The following is a 19,254-nucleotide window of genomic DNA, read 5'->3' as shown; positions in this document are numbered from 1 at the left end:
CGTTACTATATAAAGGATCCGCTCATGCTCAAGGATGATTTTTAATTTTCGATACCAGCTATTGAAATTAGGTCCCATGAGCTTGTCATTATCTAATAATGCCTGGAGCAACAGGGTAGTGGCCATAGCTGCATAAAAGAAAACCAGACCTTTATTAGTATATAAATTATTAATACTAAAGACTTGGACTTTAGTCTAAAGTTTCTCCTAGTATTTTTACGAATTGGTAGCCTCAACCTCCAATTTGAGGAATTACTTTAATTCCTTAGTGGGTACTAGAATCCACACAGACTACACACAAGCTCAACTTTGGTTGGTCAACCCATGTGCATCTATGGGTAGGTTCATAACCAATTGTTTCTCTAAACAACTTCTAGTAATTGGTTTTGCCCCAGAACCTAATCAGTAGGCTTTGGCCTTCACTGAAAAGATCTGGTTAGGTCCAACCATTAACATGACTTGATTTGGTGAATCGGATCAATAAATGATCAGGCCCGACTTTGGCCGGCCAACCTGACCACCATCAAAAAGACTCAAACCAAATTATCATATTATGAATGATAATTCTATTAGTCAATAAGCACCAGGCCTTTGGGCCTCCAATGATTATTAAACTAATGGACTCATTATCACTTACTTAATGAGAGGCTATGACTTAGTTATCACATAACTTAATCATTTTTAGGACCTAATAATTTTTGAGGATTTTATTAAAGGATAGATAAGAAGAAAATATCCAGCCAATTTCAATCCTCCCACTGACTTCACTAAGTCAGATTAAAAAGGATTTAATTAAAGTTGGCATTAGGAGCATCTAAATCAGTCAAACTGATTTACCTAATGACATGGGTGAGCCCTAATCACCAAGTGATCTAATCAAAACCTAACTCACCAGGTTGGCCAGGTAAGAGAGATCAGTGGTGGGGATATGCTATTAACTCGTCAGAGATCGAATCAATGCTAGTAGCTGCCACTTAAGAACTACTGATCAAACTGCCGAACTTACCTTAGATACCAACCGGTTCATTAGTTTTAATTTGATCAACTTAGTAAATAAGGTTCCACTGCATAGCCATGAATTAAGTCCATCTTGATCTAGTTAAAGACATGGACCCATTCAACTACAACTATTGGAGTTGAGTCTAGAGTGTCCTTGACCTAATCTAATTCAACTTTTGATTAGATTTGATCAATTACTCTAATTTAGTCTATTTCTTTAAGCTAACCTTAGGTCTAACCCAATTATGGACCTAATCCATCTAACCCATTGACCCACAAGTTTATGCAATTGTCTTAGGTCTTAATTCACAATTCTAGACCAACTTGACAACACTTAATTCTTTTAATTAAGTATTTGGGCTAATGGGTCAGGGTTTGATATTTTGAAAATAATTTTTAAATTTGAAAGATTTTATTTTCTGTTCACCAAATATGTTAATTCATTTCACAAATAGATTAGCATATTTCATAAATAGCAATCCTATTGCTAATTACATAACAGAAAATAACTCAATCAAAATAAATCATGAATATTCTTTTAGATCTAATCTAACACATTCATGATAAATTTTACAATTGAATCTTTATAATTAAGTCCTTTCGCTACTTTATCTACATGGGATATAATTGCAGTGGTACCCTTACCGCCATAGGAGACCCCATCGAATGGGAGGAGAGGGCCTTTAAACCCTACTTTTCTCCTATGACCGGACGGCCATGGCAACCAACCAATTCGTTTACTTGCTGCTTGGATCAAGTATATCTAAATATACCAATTTCAAAACTTAAATTTTAAATTTTAAATTTTAAATTTTAAATTTTAAATTTAGAATTTCAAATTTCAAACAAATTTCAAATTTCAAATTTCAAAATTTTGAATTTTAAATTTAAAATTTCAACCAAATTTTAAATTTTAAATTTTGAATTTTGAATTTCAAAATTTTGGATTTTAAATTTCAAATTTCAAATTTCAAATTTTAAAATTCAAAATTCAAATTTTGAATTTCAAATGTTTGAATTTTGAATTTCAAACAACTTTCAAAATTTAAATTTCAAATTTTGAATTTTAAATTTAAACTTTTAGATTACAACTTAATCTATGCATGCAAATTTATATATCATATCTTAGAACCTGCTCTGATGCCATTTGTTGCAAAATTTGAGTGCAGGGGTAAAATGGTAATTTTAAAACTTTTTCAAAATTATTATTTTACAGTGAAAATAATTAATTAATCTAATTAATTAACATATATTTATCCTATACTAGGATCTAAATATGATATACAGCATGTATGGATTTAAATTTGAAATTCAAATTTGAACAGTAAATAATTTACTGTTCTGTGTTCAGAACACAATACCTTTGTGCGGATAGTCGATCACCATAATTTGATCACCGTCGAGAGAGTCTGATCATCATGACACAGCTATATAGCACGTCTGGCCTCTGCAGATCATCCACACGAGGCTCCCGATCTGATCGACTCCTCACGAGTGCTAGCTCGTTGTAGAGCCCTTTCAACGACCGATGCTGATCGAACTCCTTCGATCGATGTCTGTTGATTCTTTGGATGCTCTGGATTATCAGCAAACATGTTTGAGAGGATGTTGAAGATCTTCCTAAAATTTGGTGGGCTCACGACACTCGTAGCTCACCTTCTCAATTCCCGAACCCCAGGTTGAAACCCTAGGGAACTCACTGGAAACCCTGCGCCCACTTGTTTTTTCTTTTCTTTCTTTTTCTCTCGAAAGGATATGGACTTCCTACTTATGCACAAGGCTTCCTCACACCCCACTCTTTTTCTCCAAAAGAAATTCTATGCATGCCCCACCTTTCTCCTCCTTTTAAAACAACGTCGAACGTGTCTTATCCGCGTGAGAGAATAAAGATAAGTGGTTGCACATTTAAATTCAAATCAAATTTGAATTCAAATGCAAAACCAACTCATCCCTATCCACTTGGGCATGAGAAGAGAAGGGGCATGAGTTGATTTGTGCATGGAGAGTTTACATGATAAACACTTTCTTGTGTAAAATATGGGGCACACAAGATAAGAGCATGGCGCATGGATTAGTTGGTTGCTCATTCAAATTCAAACTTTCTTTTGAATTTGAATGGCCAACCAACTTATTTTTATCCAGATAATTGGTGCACAAGGGTGGGTGTAGGATGCCTTCTGCATGGAGAAAATTCATGAGAAGTTGCTTCTCATGAATTCAAATATGCACAAAAGAAGTGAGGTGGCGCAGGGAGAAAGGTCAAGGTGGTTCGAACTTAATTGAGCCAACCTAATCTAAATAGGTTAAGCACAATTAGACTAAATTAAACCTAACTTAATTAGAATTAACTAGGCTCAATAAAATTTTAATCAAATCAGATATTGATTAAGCCCAACCCCTGATCAAATCAGGGATCAAACCATCTCGATGATTAGGTCAACTCTTAACCTAATTGGGTCAAACCCAACTGAATCCAATTCAATTGGACTTGATCTAAAAATAATTACTCAATCAAATTAAGTTAATTAGTGATCAAATCACTAATTAAATTTCTCATAAATATTGAGTCCAAATCTGATAGGCAATCGGATATCAAAGTCCATCAATATGAAACCTTGATCGTAGAGTCCCAAACTAGTGGGACTCTTGACCCCGGTACCCAAAATGTGTGGGACTTGTGATCAAAGAATCCTGATTCTCGATCATAGAGTTCCAAACATGTAGGACTCATAGTTCATGAATATTAAGTCTCTTCATCAGCCATCAGATCAGATAGGAACCTCTAATGTGTGTGACCCCGCAGGTTCGAACCTAAGCCGGTAGCACAGGAACCAATTCCTGTACTAATTGAAGTGACCATCTAGCAATGGTACCCTACATCCGGATAGATCAAATAGTTGCAACCCCAATACTCAGAACCTACGTGAATATGGTTACTATATAATTCATCCCTTTTGACCCCTGTGTATAGGACAACTTAGGGTGAAATTGTCAACCCTGATTAGATCATCCGAGTCGTGCTCAACTCAATCAATCCTGTGACTCCTCACTTGGACTACCCTGGCTAAGGTTTTGCTAAATTGAAACATGACTGTACACAGCTCCTGAACTGGAGTGGTCAATCCCATCTTGACACACGCACCACAAGTCAAGTACTTGACTACACCTAGCAGCCTTCCGTCACTGAATTAGAAATTCAGGTAGTCCAGTGCCTAAGTGTAGTGAGTTGCTTGCAAGTCATCGTGGCAGTCTCAGGTCGGAGGGATATTTATACCCATATCCCATCAGAGCAAATCTTGACAGCAGAGATGGCTCTGGAGTCAGTCACGTTCAGTGCAGATGTACCCTACATCTCACCTGTATGCCATACCAGTGTCTCTACACTCCTTGGTTAAGAGGACAACCAACCTATATGGCACACAACGACCTATACTCGATAAATATTGTTGTCCTTGGTAACAACGTATCATTTGGTCGCGAGCATATTTAAGGACTAAACGAAAATCCTCCTTTGTCGAGTCTAAATAGTCCTAAGGACTTCACCACAACATAAGAGTTCATTAGAAGATGATAATTTATGATGAAAAATATCAAAATAATTTTTATTTATTTATAATTTATGTACTAATACAACAAAGAGCACAACCATCAATAGGCTGATGATTGACTTTGGGACACTATTCCCAACAGTATATGGTCAGTTCATCATGAACTTCCATATGCATAAGATGCAGTATACCTTGGCTAAGTTAATGAACATGTTGGTTATGGCTGAGCTTTCTTTAAAGAGTTCAAAAGGCTAAATCCTTACTATGGAGTGGACTTCTTCCAAGAGAATGTCTTTTGGAAAGAAGAAAAAGTCTACGAAAAAGCAGAATGTGGATGGGAAAAGGAAGAAGACGGAACCGAAGAAGAAGGCTGCTGAAAAGGAAAAATATTTCCACTGCAATTCAAATGGCTATTGGAAATGGAACTGTCCTCAGTACCTGGCTATCCTGAAGAACAAGAAGAATGATCCTTCTAGAGGTATGCTCGTTATAGAATCTAATCTTATGGTTTCCTCTGCATCCAGTTGGGTACTTGACTTTGGTTCTAATGCTCATTTGTGCACTTCTATGCAGGGTCTTGAGGAGAGCAGGAGGCTGAGGGATGGGGATATGATCCTATGCATCAGAAATGGAGCAAGAGTTGCTGTTGTGGCCGTAGGAATCTACCCTCTGCGATTACCATTAGGATTAGATTTAGTTCTTAGAGACTGTTATTACATGCTTGAGCAAGCAGAAATTTAATTTCTATTTCATGTTTAGCACAAGAAGGCTATGTGATTAGCTTTCATAAGGACCATTGTAACATATTTTATAAAAATAATAAAGTTGCAAATGATTTTCTTATTAATGATCTTTATCAGCTACATATTGATGTATCTGTATTTAATATCGAGAAAAATATGAATGCCATAGAAATTAAAAGCTTAGAGATAGTGTAAATGATAGGTATCTGTGGCACCTAAGGCTAGGTCATATAGCAAAAGACAGGGTTAACAAATTAGAGAAATTTGGACTATTGAGTCCGTTGACTTTCGAGCCATATCCAGTTTGTGAATCATGCCTTCAAGGCAAAATAAGCAAGCTTCCTTTTACATGATATAGGAAAAGGCCCCAGACCTACTTGCCCTAGTACATACAGATGTGTGCGGCCCATTTGATGTGCCGGCTAGAGGCAACTATGTCTACTTCATTACTTTCACCGATGATATGTCTAGGTACGGGTATGTGTTTCTAATGAAACAGAAGTCTGAAGCCTTTGAAAAGTTTAAAGAATTCAGACATGAGGTAGAAAAACAAACAGAAAAGCCCATTAAGGTTTTTCGATCAGATCGAGGAGGTGAATACCTTAGTCAAAAGTTCCTAGACTATTTAAGGACAATGGCATAGTCTCTCAATATACTCCACCTGGAACGTCACAACTCAATGGAGAAATCAGACCCTATTAGATATGGTCCGTTCTATGATGAGTTTCACGAACCTCCCTGAGTTTCTTTGGGGACATTGTCTCATGACAGCAATATATGTATTGAATAGGGTTCCCTCTAAAACTATTCCTACCACACTGTATGAGATATGGCATGGTAAGAAGCCACGTCTGAGTCATCTCAGAATTTAGGATTGTCCGGCTCATGTCAAGAGACAGCAGGCAGACAAGTTAGAGTTCAAATTTTTTAGAACTTGGTTCATAGGATATCCTAAAGAGTCATTAGGATACTATTTCTATATTTTGAAAGATCACAATGTGATTGTGAATCGACATGCTATTTTTCTTGAAAAATAGTTTATTCAAGATGGTGGCATCGAAAGAATAATTAAGTTCAAGGAGAATGTCTCCCAAGAGCAACGAGCTAAAGAACCTGAGGAACCCAATCAATTAGAACCAGTCCTAATACAAACTCTTCCACCTCATAGATCGACTAGGATTTTTCATCCTCCTGAAAGGTACTTAGGTACTATACAAGAGGAAGTAGAGGAAATGTTCCTCACGGGAAGTGGGGCTCATGGTGATGACCCCAAGACCTATGACGAGGCAATATCAGATATCAACTCCGAGAAATGGTTAGAGGCAATGAGATCAGAATTTGACTTGATGCACTCAAATCAAGTCTGGACCTTGGTAGATCCACTTGAAGGTATTATACCTATTAGGTGTAAATGGATTTTCAAGAAAAGATAGGTGCAGATGAAAATATGGGACATTCAAGGCTAGGCTCATAGTGAAAGGTTATAGTCAGTACGAAGGCATTGACTATCAGAAAATCTTCTCGCCCGTAGTCATGCTAAAATCCATCCACACATTGCTTGCTGTTGCAGCCTATTTCGATTATGAAATATGGCAGATGGATGTGAAAACGGCGTTCTTAAATGGATATCTTGAGGAAGATATCTATATGGAACAGCCGCTTGGTTTCACATCCAGTGATGATGATCACAAGGTCTGCAAGCTGCAAAGGTCCATTTATGGACTTAAGCAAGCATCTCGAAGCTGGAATACTCGTTTCACTGATGTGATCAAAATGTTTGGTTTCATCAAGAACGAGGAGAAACTATATGTGTTCAAGAAGGTCCATGGAGCACAGTTGTCTTCCTCGTACTATACGTAGATGACATCCTCCTAATTAGAAATGATATTTTCATATTGACCTCAGTCAAAATATAGTTGTCTAAGGAGTTCTCTATGAAAGATATAGGAGAGGCATCTTTTATACTGGGTATTAAGGTCTATAGAGATAGACCAAATAGGATGCTGGGACTCTCACAGAAGATGTACATAGAGAAGGTGCTAAATAGGTTTAGCATAGAGAACTCAAATTTAAAATTACCATTTTACCCTTGCACTCAAATTTCACTTCAAATGGTATCAGAGCGGGTTTAAAAATATGATATACATTTGCATGCATAGATAAAGTAGTAATCTAAAAGTTTAAATTTAAAATTTAAAATTTAAAATTTAAAATTTGAATTTTGAAATTTATTTGAAATTCAAAATTCAAAAATTTAAAATTTAAAATTTGAAATTCAAAATTTAAAATTTAAAAATTTAAAATTCAAAATTTAAAATTTGAAATTTAAAATTCAAAATTTAAAATTTAAAATTTGAAATTCAAAAATTTAAAATTTGAAATTTGTTTGAAATTTGAAATTCAAAATTTAAAATTTAAAATTTAAAATTTAAATTTTGAAATTGGTATATTTAGATATACTTGATCCAAGTAGCAAGTAGTCTAATTGGGTTGGTTGCCATGGTCATCCGATCATAGGAGAAAAGAAGGGTTTAAAGGCCTTCTCCTCCCATTCGATGGGATTCTCCTATGGCGGTAGGGGTGCTGATGCGATTATATCCCATACAGACGAAGCTGTGAAAGGACTTAATTGTAAAGGTTCAATTATAAAATTTATTATGAATATGTTAGATTAGATCTAAAGAAATATTCATGATTTATTTTGATTGAGTTATTTTCTGTTATGTAATTAGCAATAGGATTGCTGTTTATGAAATGTACTGATCCATTTGTGAAATGAGTCAACACATTTGGTGAACAGAAAATAAAATCTTTCAAATTTAAAAATAATTTTTGAAATACCAAACCATGACCCATTAGCCCAAATACTTAATTAAAATAATTAAGTGTTGTCTAGTTGGTCTAGAATTGTGAATTAAGACCTAAGATAATTGCATAAACTTGTGGGTCAATGGGTTAGATGGATTAGGTCCATAATTGGGTTAGACCTAAGGTTAGCTTAAAGAAAAAGACTAAATTAGTGTAATTGATCAAATCTAATCAAAAGTTGAATTAGATTAGGTCAAGGATACTCTAGACTCAACTCCAATAGTTGTAGTTGAATGGGTCCATGTCTTTAACTAGATCAAGATGGACTTAATTCATGGCTACGCGGTGGAACCCTATTTACTAAGTTGATCAAATTAAAACTAATGAATCGGTTGGTGTCTAAGGTAACTTCGATAGTCTGACCAGTGGTTTTTAAGTGGGAGCTACTCACATTGATTCGATCTCTGATGAGTTAATGGCTTATCCTCACCACTGATCTCACTTACCTAGCCAACTTGGTGAGTTAGGTTTTGATTAGATCATTTGGTGATTAGGGCTCACCCATGTCATTAGGTAAATTAGTGTGACTGATTTAGGTGCTCCTAATGTCGGCTTTAATTAAATCTTTTTTAATCTGACTTAGTGAAGGCAGTAGGAGGATTGAAATTGGCTGGTTAATTTCTTCTCTTCTATCTTTTAATAAAAATCTTCAAAAATTATTAGGTCCCTAAAATGATTAAGTTATAGTGATAACTAAGTCATAGCCTCCCATTAAGTGAGTGATAATGAGTCCATTAGTTTAATAATCATTGGAGGCCCAAAGGCCTGGTGCTTATTGACTAATAGAATTATCATTCATAATATGATAATTTGGTTGAGTCTTTCTGATGGTGGTTAGGTTGGCCAGCCAAAGTCGGGCCTGATCATTTATTGGTCCGATTCATCAAATCAAGTCATGTTAATGGTTGGACCTAACCAGATCTTTTCAGTGGAGGCCAAAGCCTACTGATTAGGTTCTGGAGCAAAATTAATTACTAGAAGTTGTTTAAAGAAATAACTGGTTATGAACCTACCTGTAGATGCACATGGGTTGACCAACCAAAGTTGGGCTCGTGTGTAGTCTGTGTGGATTCTAGTACACACTAAGGAATTAAAGTAATTCCTCGAATTGGAGGTTGAGGCTACCAATTCGTAAAAATACTAGGAGAAACTTTAGACTAAAGTCCAAGTCTTTAGTATTAATAATTTATATACTAATAAATGTCTAATTTTCTTTTATACAGCTATGGCCACTACCCTGTCTTTTCGATCATTATTAGATAATGACAAGCTCATGGGACCTAATTTCGATAGCTGGTATCGAAAATTGAAAATCATCCTTGAGCATGAGCGGATCCTTTATGTAGTAACGGATCCGGCACCTGAGGAGCCAGCCCCGAATGCTAGAGGGGTTGTCCGAGACACTCACCAGAAGTGGCTCAACGATCGCACCACCATTCGATGCATAATGCTGGCGGCAATGAATGATGAGTTCAGTCGCAGGTTCGAGAATGCCCAGCCATAAGAGATTCTTCAAATGTTGAACAACTCCTTTGGCATGCCTGACAACATTGAAAGGCACAAAACTAGTTGTGCCATTTTCAATGCTCGGATGAGGGATGGGGCCTCAGTCACCGATCATGTACTGTACATGATCGAAATGATTGAGTGCCTAAGTAAACTGGGCTTTCCCTTGCACGAGTAGCTCGCTAAGGATGCGATCCTTAATTCTTTGCTCAAGTCCTTCCTCCCCTTCCTTACTCATTTTTGGTTGACAAAGCCTGCAGTGAACTACCACGGCTTGTTGGGGTTAATGCAGAACTTTGAGAAGGACCACCAGCTCCATAAGGAGTCGGTGAATATTGTGGGAGGATCTTCTTCTGGACGTCGACCCTTTAAGAAAGGGAAGAAGAACAAGAAGAAGAAGAATAAGAAGGTGCAGCCGCATACTGGGACGTCTGTACAAGGTCAGATCAAGAAGCACAAGCCCGACCAGAGCCAGATGGAGTGCTTCTTTTGCCAGAAGCAGGGGCACTGGAAGAGGAACTGTCCTCTATACATTGCCTCCCTGGATCTGAACAGGTCGGAGAAGAAGCAAGGTAATTATATGATAACACCTTGCAACTTTTTCATTTGTAATACTACTGCCTGGGTATTGGATACCGAAAGCCCTTATCATATCTGTAATTCGATGCAGGGTCTGCAGGTCAGTAGGAGATTTGATGAAGGTGAGAGTTTCCTGAACATTGGAGATGGAAGCAAAGTTTCAGTTCTAGCTTTAAGAATCATGAACCTTGTAATCAATTCTCGTAATAAAATTCTGAGTGAATGTCACTATTGTCCAAGTTTTTTATTAAATATTATTTCTGTAGGTCTTTTGGCCATGTACAGTTATGAATTTTTAATAAAAGAAAAGTTTGCAATATCATTTTGAATGGTGTTACAATGTTTGTTAGACAACTAAATAATAGAATTTACTTACTATCACAGCCTGTTAATGTGGTTCAAACCTCTGGTAAACACCCTAGAATGGATAATGTGTCAGAAGTCTACCTTTGGCACTGTAGGCTAGGTCATATCAATAAGAACAGGATAAACATGTTGTTCTATGAAGGAATTGTTGAAGTTGGTGATTGTAAATCACTTCCAACCTGTGAGTCCTGTCTTCTTGGGAAGATGACCAAGTCACCTTTTACTGAAAAAGGTGAGCGAGCCAGTGAACTCTTGGGTCTGGTACATTCTGATGTATGTGGACCCATGAGCTCAAGTGCAAGAGGTGGATATTTCTACTTCATAACCTTCACAGACGACCTATTGAGGTATGGGTATGTCTACCTAATGAAGCATAAGTCGGAGTCATTTGAAATGTTCAAACTATTTCGAAATGAGGTAGAAAAATAAATTGCAAAGTATATTAAAACTCTTCGATCTGATCGAGGAGGTGAATATCTTTCCAATGAGTTTCTGACATATCTTGGGGAGAATGGGATTCTCTCTCAGTGGATACCTTCTGAAACACCACATCATAGTGGTGTGTCTGAAAGGAGGAATCTGACCTTGTTGGATATGGTTCAATCCATGATGGGGTTTGCTGGTCTGCCGATCTTCCTTTGGAGATATGCACTCGAATCGGCTTGTTACCTTTTAAATAGGGTTCTGAGTAAGTCTGTAACCAAAATGCCATATGAGATATGGATAGGACGTAAACCAGTACTTTTGCACCTTAGGTTTGGGGGTGTCCGGCTTATGTTAAACATTTAATTATGGACAAGCTTGGACCTAGGTCTGACAAGTATTATTTCATAAGGTACCCAAAAGAGATCAAAGGGTATTATTTCTACCTAGCTGATGAGCAAAAGGTGTTTGTCAGCCTTAAGGCAATCTTTTTGGAAAAGGAGTTCCTTGGTGAAGGGACTGTTGCCTCTAAGCTCGAACTTGAGGAACTTCGGTAGGTGAAAAAACTGACACAAGTAGCTGAACCTAAACCAGATTTGGTTAGATCAAATCCAGAGCCCATTATTCATGCACCCTTAAGACGGTCTGGTAGAGTACCACGTCAATCGGATAGATACTATGGTTTCTTGATTTGAGATGGCGATCCTGTCGAACTTGATGAAAATGATGAGGATCCGATCACCTACATGGATGCAATACAGAGACCTGACTATGAGAAATGGCTAGAGGCCATGAAATCTGAAATGGAGTCCATGAAGGTCAATGATGTGTGGACATTGGTTGACCCACCCGAAGGAGTAAAACTCATAGGGTGTAAGTGGGTCTTCAAGAGGAAGAGAGGTGCAGACGGAAAGGTAGAGACCTATAAAGCCCGTCTGGTTGCTAAGGGATATCATCAACGTTATGGTATAGACTATGATGAGATATTTTGTCCTGTGGCAATGCTCAAATCCATTCAGATTATGCTTGCGATAGCTGCCCATCTGGACTATAAAATCTGACAGATGGATGTGAAGACAGCTTTCTTAAATGGAGAGCTAGACGAAGAGGTATATATGATACAACTTGAAGGATTCAAATCCACAGATGACTCTAAGGTGTGCAGGCTACAGAGGTCCATTTATGGACTTAAGCAAGCATCCCGGAGTTGGAACATACGTTTGATAGGATGATCAAAATGTATGGCTTCATTAAGAATGGAGAAGAGCCCTGCATTTATAAGTGGGCTAATGATCCAGTAGTGGTATTTCTTGTATTGTATATGGATGACATTCTCTTAATCAGGAATGATGTCCCTGCATTACAGGGAATAAAGATTTGACTGTCATCATAGTTCTCCATGAAGGATCTGGGAGAAGCTTCCTACATCCTAGGAATGAGGATCTACAGAGATAGATCTAAAAGGTCGCTTGGCTTATCCCAGTCCACGTACATTGATACTATGCTGAAGAGATTCAGTATGGAGAATTCCAAGAAAGGCTATCTACTGATAGGTCATGGAATTTCTCTCTCGAAGAGGGTTTGTTCGACAACACCTCAAGAGAGAAAGTGTATGGGTAGAATTCCATATGCTTCAGCAGTGGGATCTATCATGTACCCCATGATATGTACATGATCAGATGTGGCATACTCACTAGAGGTAGTGAGTAGATACCAATCTGATCCAGGGGAGAATCACTGGAAGGTTGTTAAAACCATCCTGAAGTATTTAAGAAATTCTAAAGACCAGTGGCTTGTTTATGGAGAATCGGACTTGAGACTTATAGGATTTACAGGCTCTAGTTTATAGTCTGATCACAATGACAGCAAGAGTGTGTCAGAATTTATTTTTACCCTTAATGGTGGAGCTGTCTGCTGGAAGAGTTTCAAGCAGCACACAGTGGCTGATTCAGTTTGCGAGGTAGAGTATGTCGCTGCATCAGATGCTACCAAAGAAGTGGTGTGGCTGAGAAAATTTATCACCGAGCTCGGAGTAGCACCCTCCCTTGTTGGTCCAGTTCTGCTCTACTGTGACACCTCTGGAGCCATTGCTCAGGCGAAGGAACCGAAGGCACACCAGTGGACGAAGCATATTCTGTGCCGCTACCATCTCATTCAGAAAATTATGGATCGTGGTGATGTCGACCTTCAGAAGATCGACGGAAAGGAGAACCTAGCCGATCCATTCACTAAAGCCATTGCGGTGAAGGAGTTCTATGACTTCAAGTCGAAGATGGATATTAGATACTGCACTGATTGGCTTTAGGCCAAGTGGAAGATTGATGGGAATAGTGTCCCAAAGCGAATCGTCAGCCTGTTGATGGTTGTGCTCTTTTTTATGTTAATATATAAATTATAAATAAATAAAAATTATTTTGATATTTTTTCATCCCAAATTGTTTCATCTTCTAATGAACTCCTGTGTTGTGGTGAAGTCCTTAGGACTATTTAGACTCGACAAAGGAGGATTTGTCGTTTAGTCCTTAAACCTGTTCGCGACCAAATGATATGTTGTTACCAAGGACAATAATGTTTATCAAGCATAGGTCATTGTGTGCCATATGGGTTGGTTGTCCTCTTAACCAAGGAGTGTGGAGACACTGGTATGGCATACAGGTGAGATGTAAGGGTACATCTGCACTGAACGTGATCGACTCCAGAGCTATTTCTACTGTCAAGATTTGCTCCGATGGGATATGGGTATAACTGTCCCTCCGACCTGAGACCGCCATGGTGACTTGCAAGCAACTCACTGCACTTAGACACTGGACTACCTGAATTTCTAATTCAGTGACGGAAGGCTGCTGGGTGTAGTCAAATACTTGACTTGTCCATACATGTGTCAAATTAGGATTGACCACTCCAGTTCAGGAGTTGGGTACAGTTATATTTCAATTTAGCAAAATCTTGGCTAGGGTAGTCCTAGTGAGGAGTCACAGGACTATTTGAGTTGAGCACGATTCAGATGATTTGATCAGGGTTGACAGTTTAACCCTGAGTCATCCTAAACACAGGGGTCAAAAGGGATGAATTATATAATAACCATATTCACATAGATTTTGAGTGTTATGATTGTGACTATTTGACCTATCTGGATGTTGGGTACCATTGCTAGATGGTCACTTCGATTAGTACAGGAATTGGTTCCTGTGCTACCGACTTAGGTTCGAACCTATGGGGTCACACATATTAGAGGTTCCTATCTGATCTGATGGCTGATGAAGAGTCCTAATGCTTGTGGACTATGAGTCCTATATGTCTGAGACTCTGTGATTGAGAATCAGGATTCTCTAATCATGAGTACCACACATTTTGGGTACCGAGGTCAAGAGTCCCACTGGTTTGGGACTTTTTGATCAGAGTTTTATATCGATGGACTCTGATGTCCGATTGCCCATCGAATTTGGACTCAATATTTATGAGTGATTTAATTAGTAATTTGATCACTAATTAACTCAATTTGATTGAGTAATTATTTTTGGATCAAGTCCAATTGAATTGGATTCAATTGGGTTTGATCCGATTAGGTTAAGTGTTGACCTAATCGCTAAGGTGGTTTGGTCCCTGATCTAATCAGGGGTTGGGCTTAGCCAATTTTTGATTTGATTAGAATTTTATTAAGCCTAATTAAGCCTAATTAAGTTGGGTTTAACTTAATCTAATCATGCCTAACCTATTTTGATTAGGTTGGCTCAATTAGGTTCAAACCACTTTGACCTCAACTCCCTGCGCCACCTCACTTATCTACGTCGATTTGAATTCACGAGAAACGAGTTCTCATAAATTTTCTCCCATGCAGAAGCCATCCCACGCCCCTTCTTTGTGCACTATTTTGAATGGATAAAGATGTGATTGGTTGGCCATTCAAATTCAAAAGATGTTTAAATTTGAATGGTTAACAAATCCCTGCGCTACCCCTTTATTTTGTGCACCACTTCTTCCACACGAGAAAAGGTTTCTCATGAAAATTATCCATGCACAAAGTAGCCCATGCCCCTCTCTTCTCATGCCAAGAGTGGATAAATGTGAGTTGGTTGGCATTTGAATTCAAATTTGATTTGAATTCAAATGAGCAACCACTTATCTTTATCCTCTCACATGGAGAAAACACTGCAAAGATGCATTTTGTACTATTCTTAAAAGGAAGAGATGATAAGGCATGCGCTAATCTGATCCTAGAGAGAAGGGTGGTGTGAGAAAGTTTTTCTGCATGAGAAAAGAAAAGAAAAGGAGAGAAAAGAAAGAAACAGAGTGGGTGCAAGTTTCTTCGGTGAGTACCCTAGGGTTTCGGCCTAGGATTCGAAAAGTGAGAAGGTGAGCTATGAGTGTCGTGAGCCCACCAAACTTCAGGGAGAGCTTCATCAATCTCTCAAGTATATCTATTGATGATCTAAAGCATTCAAAGAGTCAACAGATCAAGATCGAAGGAGTTCGATCAGTATCAGCCGTCAAAAGGGTTCTACAATGAACTAGCATTCTTGAAGAGCCGATCAGACCAGAAGCTTCGTGTGGACGATCCACAGAGGCCAGACATACTGTGTGGCTATATCATGATGATCAGATCCTCCTGACGGTGATCAGATTGCGGTGATCGACTATCCGCACAAAGGTAATGTGTTTTGGACACATAACAGTAAAATATTTACTGTAGAGAATTTGAAATTTCAAATTTAAATGTATACTATATATATCATATTTAGATCTTTATGTAAGATTAATATATATTAATTAATTAGATTAATTAATATTTTTACTATAAAATAGTAATTTTGAAAAAAATTTAAAATTACGTTTAACCCCTACACTCAAAATTCACTTCACATCGAGCTAGTCATCGATGAGAAGGTAGATTTCCTTATGACTGCTCGAGGTGGTCATGCTCAGTACTTTCATTCTGAATGAATACCTATGCTCTTGCTCTGATGTGTCTACACCGTAGACTCAAGACACATCTACCTTAAGGAAGTGATCGTACATCAATCTTTTGGATCGATCACCATTCTTGTGATGATCCTATGGTCAGGAGCTGTTTATGAGTTAGTTATGTAAATTCATGCCTTAAATTTTCAACTCTTGAAAATATGAATTAATATTCCTACTAACTCAAAGGATGTATAACAAACATAATGTACATAATGTGATAGTAGAATAATCTTTTTATTTATTTATAGTCAAAATTATAAATTTGCCCTTAGATTTGTATAGAAATGTGTCAGCCAATCTGGCATCTAGGGCACACATCTAACAAACTCCCACTTGACCTAATGCCAATTGGCTACATATCTAAGTCCCATCTTCTCAAAGTGGGCTTCAATCTTCTACTGGCCTAATGGCTTTGTCAGTGGGTCTGCCACATTGTCTGTGGAGTCGACTCTCTTAACCTCGACATAATCTTTTTCGAGGTAATCACGGATCAGATGGAATGGCCGCTCAATATGCTTGGACTTCTGGTGAGACCTTGGCTCCTTAGCTAGGGCTATGGCACTATTATTATCACAGTAAAGAGGGATGGCATCCGATGACATCACTCCAAGCTTTGCGGCAAACTTCTTGTACCAGAATACCTCCTTCGCAGCTTCTGATGCAGCAATATACTCTACCTCCATGGTGGAATCAGCAATCACCATCTGCTTGAAACTCTTCCAGCTAACAGAACCACCATTGCAAATGAACAGACTTTCAGATGTCGACTTTCGATCATCTATATCAGACATAAAGTCTAAGTTTGTAAATCCCTGAACCTGAAGTTCTCCATTCCCAAAGACTAGAAATATATCCTTAGTCCTTCTTAAGTACTTAAGGATACATTTCATAGAAGTCCAGTGCTCTTCATCTGGATTCGACTGATATCTGCTTGTGATACTCACAGCATGGGCTATATCAGGTCGTGTACATAGTATGGCATACATGAGGCTTTCTATTGCCGAAGCATAAGGGATCTTGCTCATGCGTTCAATCTCCTCAGGTGTGCTAGGGCACATCTTCTTGAAGAGATGAATGCCATATCTAAAAGGTACTAAATATCTTTTGGAGTTTTTCATGCTAAATCTTTTTAGCACCTCCTCTATGTACATCTTTTGTGAGAGTCCAAGCATCCTATTCGGTCTATCTCTATAGACCTTAATACCCAGTATAAAGGATGCCTCTCCTAGATCTTTCATAGAGAACTCCTTAGACAACCATATTTTGACTGAGGTCAACATGAAAATATCATTTCCAATCAGGAGGATGTCATCTACGTACAGTACAAGGAAGACAACTGTGCTCCCACTGACCTTCTTGAACACACATGGTTCCTCCTCATTCTTGATGAAACCAAACATTTTGATCACATCATTTAAACGAGTATTCTAGCTCCGAGATGCTTGCTTAAGTCCATAAATGGACCTTTGCAGCTTGCAGATCTTGTGATCATCATCACTGGATGTGAAACCAAGCGGCTGTTCCATATAGATATCTTCCTCAAGATATCCATTTAAGAACGCTGTTTTCACATCCATCTGCCATATTTCATAATCGAAATAGGCTGCAATAGCAAGCAATGTGCGGATGAATTTTAGCATGGCTACATGCGAAAAGGTATCCTGATAGTCAATAGCTTCGCGCTGACTATAACCTTTCGCAACGAGCCTAGCCTTGAATGTCTCCACATTCTCATCTGCACCTATCTTTCTTTGAAGATCCATTTACACCTAATAGGTACAATACCTTCAGGTGGATCTACCAAGGTCCAGACTTAGTTTAAGTATATCGAGTCAATTTCTGATCTCATTGCCTCTAACTATTTTTCAGAGTCGATATCTGATATCGCCTCGTCATGGTCTTGGGGTCATCATCATGAGCCCCATTTTTTGTGAGGAATATTTTCTCTACTTCCTCTTGTATAGTACCTAAGTACCTTTCAGGAGGACGAGAAATCCTAGTCGATCTACGAGATGAAAGAGGTTGTGTTAGGATTGGTTCTAATTGATTGGGTTCCTCAGGTTCTTTAGCTCGTTGCTCTTGGGAGACATTCTCCTTAAGCTTAATTATTCTTCCGATGCCACCATCTTGAATAAACTATTTTTCAAAAAAAATAGTATGTCAATTCACAATCACATTGTGATCTTTCAGAATATAGAAATAGTATCCTAATGACTCTTTAGGATATCCTATGAACCGAGCTCTAAAAGATCTGAACTCTAACTTGTCTGCCTGCTGTCTCTTGATATGAGTCGGACAACCCCAAATTCTAAGATGACTCAGACTTGGCTTCTTACCATGCCATATCTCATACGGTGTGGTAGGAATAGTTTTAAGGGAACCCTATTCAATACATATATTGCTGTCTTGAGACAATGTCCCCAAAGAAACTCAGGGAGGTCCGTGAAGCTCATCATGGAATAGAACATATCTAATAGGGACCGGTTCCTCCATTCTGAAACCCCGTTGAGTTGTGAGGTTCCAGGTGGAGTCCATTGAGAGACTATGCCATTATCTTTAAGATAGTCTAGAAACTCCCGACTAAGGTATTCTCCTCCTCGATCTGATCGAAGAACCTTAATGGGCTTTCCTGTTTGTTTTCCTACTTCATGTCTGAATTCTTTGAACTTTTCAAAGGCTTCAGACTTGTGTTTCATTAGCAACACATATCCGTACCTAGACATATCATCGGTGAAGGTAATGAAGTAGATATAGTTGCCTCTAGCTGGCACATCAAATGGGCCGCATACATCTGTATGTACTAGGGCAAGTAGGTCTGTGGCCCTTTCCCTATGTCCTGTAAAAGGGAGCTTGGTCATTTTGCCTTGAAGGCATGATTCACAAACTGGATATGACTCGAAAGTCAACAGACTCATTAGCCCGAATTTCTCTAATTTATTAACCCTGTCTTCCGCTATATGACCTAGCCTTAGGTGCCATAGATACCTATCATTTAGACTATCTCTAGGCCTTTTAATTCCCATGGCATTCACATTTTGCTCGATATGAAATACAGATACATCAATATATAGCTGATAGAGATCATTAATTAGAAAATTATTTGCAACTTTATTATTTTCATAAAATATGTTACAATGGTTCTTGTGAAAGCTAATCACATAGCTTTCTTGTGCTAAACATGAAACAGAAATCAAATTCCTGCTTGCTGCAGGCACATAATAACAATCTCTAAGAACTAAATCTAATCCTAATGGTAACCA

Source organism: Elaeis guineensis, chromosome 11, assembly GCF_000442705.2.
Source record: "Elaeis guineensis isolate ETL-2024a chromosome 11, EG11, whole genome shotgun sequence".
Classification (NCBI taxonomy): Eukaryota; Viridiplantae; Streptophyta; class Magnoliopsida; order Arecales; family Arecaceae; genus Elaeis; species Elaeis guineensis.
The sequence above is the reverse complement of the archived record's forward strand: the minus strand, read 5'-3'. Positions refer to the sequence as shown.